The following is a 2,500-nucleotide window of genomic DNA, read 5'->3' on the forward strand; positions in this document are numbered from 1 at the left end:
ACATATGTTTTGTTTAAAAAAGCTTCAAAATTGTGACCAGCAAAAACAATGTATGGGTGGTATACTGACACAAGCTCTGCAAGGGCTGCTCTAGGATCATGGGTGCCTTACATGCTAGCACAACATTTGCCAGTAGCATTTCAAAAAATGTTACTTAGGGCAAAAATAAAGTCCGTGCAGCACACACTCATCAACTATCATGAGGGGAACTAGAAAGAAGCCGTGCTACACCTCAGAGCCAAACGTTCCCCGTCCTGACATGGCAAGAGGAAAGACTTGGGCTCGTCCGGGATTTGAACCCGGGACCTCTCGCACCCAAAGCGAGAATCATACCCCTAGACCAACGAGCCAGTTAGCAGCCCTGTAGCGACCTGTACCACCCAACCGATGTATATACATGTGTGGTAGTAGGTTCAAAGAAATTGCAAGGAGCATAACTATGAGCGTAGGCCATCACTATGCCTAAATCAAGGGCTCGTCCTGGAATTGAACCTGGGACCTCTCGCACCCGAAGCGAGAATCATACCCCTAGACCAACGAACCGACTCTGGCGACAGCAGTGGCAGTGAAAAGGACACAGAGTGGTGGAACAGGCTATAAGTGGGCTTTACTTGATTTCTTCACTTACTTTTAGCAAGAGCACTCTTTCGCTTCTGTTCAACACGTAGTTTAAAGGAAGGGCTCGTCCGGGATTTGAACCCGGGACCTCTCGCACCCTAAGCGAGAATCATACCCTAGACCAACGAGCCAGATGGAAGCTAGGGTATAGAAACTGCATCCCCGGCTTGCACACTAAACACACACATGTGCCTTTATTTTTTTTATTTTTTTTTTAACAGTAGCAAGTTCCTTCTATTGGCTAGATGAATGCTTTGCCTTTAAAGTGATAGATATGCTTAATATTAGTTGAAGCCATTTTTGGTAGATTAAAGATTTTATTGATACATATGTTTTGTTTAAAAAAGCTTCAAAATTGTGACCAGCAAAAACAATGTATGGGTGGTATACTGACACAAGCTCTGCAAGGGCTGCTCTAGGATCATGGGTGCCTTACATGCTAGCACAACATTTGCCAGTAGCATTTCAAAAAATGTTACTTAGGGCAAAAATAAAGTCCGTGCAGCACACACTCATCAACTATCATGAGGGGAACTAGAAAGAAGCCGTGCTACACCTCAGAGCCAAACGTTCCCCGTCCTGACATGGCAAGAGGAAAGACTTGGGCTCGTCCGGGATTTGAACCCGGGACCTCTCGCACCCAAAGCGAGAATCATACCCCTAGACCAACGAGCCAGTTAGCAGCCCTGTAGCGACCTGTACCACCCAACCGATGTATATACATGTGTGGTAGTAGGTTCAAAGAAATTGCAAGGAGCATAACTATGAGCGTAGGCCATCACTATGCCTAAATCAAGGGCTCGTCCTGGAATTGAACCTGGGACCTCTCGCACCCGAAGCGAGAATCATACCCCTAGACCAACGAACCGACTCTGGCGACAGCAGTGGCAGTGAAAAGGACACAGAGTGGTGGAACAGGCTATAAGTGGGCTTTACTTGATTTCTTCACTTACTTTTAGCAAGAGCACTCTTTCGCTTCTGTTCAACACGTAGTTTAAAGGAAGGGCTCGTCCGGGATTTGAACCCGGGACCTCTCGCACCCTAAGCGAGAATCATACCCCTAGACCAACGAGCCAGATGGAAGCTAGGGTATAGAAACTGCATCCCCGGCTTGCACACTAAACACACACATGTGCCTTTATTTTTTTTTTATTTTTTTTTTATTTTTTTTTTAACAGTAGCAAGTTCCTTCTATTGGCTAGATGAATGCTTTGCCTTTAAAGTGATAGATATGCTTAATATTAGTTGAAGCCATTTTTGGTAGATTAAAGATTTTATTGATACATATGTTTTGTTTAAAAAAGCTTCAAAATTGTGACCAGCAAAAACAATGTATGGGTGGTATACTGACACAAGCTCTGCAAGGGCTGCTCTAGGATCATGGGTGCCTTACATGCTAGCACAACATTTGCCAGTAGCATTTCAAAAAATGTTACTTAGGGCAAAAATAAAGTCCGTGCAGCACACACTCATCAACTATCATGAGGGGAACTAGAAAGAAGCCGTGCTACACCTCAGAGCCAAACGTTCCCCGTCCTGACATGGCAAGAGGAAAGACTTGGGCTCGTCCGGGATTTGAACCCGGGACCTCTCACACCCAAAGCGAGAATCATACCCCTAGACCAACGAGCCAGTTAGCAGCCCTGTAGCGACCTGTACCACCCAACCGATGTATATACATGTGTGGTAGTAGGTTCAAAGAAATTGCAAGGAGCATAACTATGAGCGTAGGCCATCACTATGCCTAAATCAAGGGCTCGTCCGGGAATTGAACCCGGGACCTCTCGCACCCGAAGCGAGAATCATACCCCTAGACCAACGAGCCGACTCTGGCGACAGCAGTGGCAGTGAAAAGGACACAGAGTGGTGGAACAGGCTATAA

General features: G+C 45.9%; 6 non-coding genes across 6 annotated transcripts; all 6 read right to left on the reverse strand.

Moving 5' to 3' along the window:
• Positions 1–278: 278 nt before the first annotated feature.
• On the reverse strand, positions 279–350 carry TRNAP-UGG (transfer RNA proline (anticodon UGG)). The gene has a single exon. It is a non-coding gene; the product is annotated as a tRNA-Pro (tRNA).
• A 328-nt stretch (positions 351–678) lies between these two features.
• Positions 679–749, reverse strand: TRNAP-AGG (transfer RNA proline (anticodon AGG)). Its single transcript has one exon. It is a non-coding gene; the product is annotated as a tRNA-Pro (tRNA).
• A 472-nt stretch (positions 750–1,221) lies between these two features.
• On the reverse strand, positions 1,222–1,293 carry TRNAP-UGG (transfer RNA proline (anticodon UGG)). Its single transcript has one exon. It is a non-coding gene; the product is annotated as a tRNA-Pro (tRNA).
• Positions 1,294–1,621: 328 nt separating this feature from the next.
• On the reverse strand, positions 1,622–1,693 carry TRNAP-AGG (transfer RNA proline (anticodon AGG)). The gene has a single exon. It is a non-coding gene; the product is annotated as a tRNA-Pro (tRNA).
• Positions 1,694–2,178: 485 nt separating this feature from the next.
• On the reverse strand, positions 2,179–2,250 carry TRNAP-UGG (transfer RNA proline (anticodon UGG)). The gene has a single exon. It is a non-coding gene; the product is annotated as a tRNA-Pro (tRNA).
• Positions 2,251–2,371: 121 nt separating this feature from the next.
• On the reverse strand, positions 2,372–2,443 carry TRNAP-CGG (transfer RNA proline (anticodon CGG)). The gene has a single exon. It is a non-coding gene; the product is annotated as a tRNA-Pro (tRNA).
• Positions 2,444–2,500: the final 57 nt, after the last annotated feature.

Source organism: Hyperolius riggenbachi, chromosome 4 (assembly GCF_040937935.1).
Source record: "Hyperolius riggenbachi isolate aHypRig1 chromosome 4, aHypRig1.pri, whole genome shotgun sequence".
NCBI lineage: Eukaryota > Metazoa > Chordata > Amphibia > Anura > Hyperoliidae > Hyperolius > Hyperolius riggenbachi.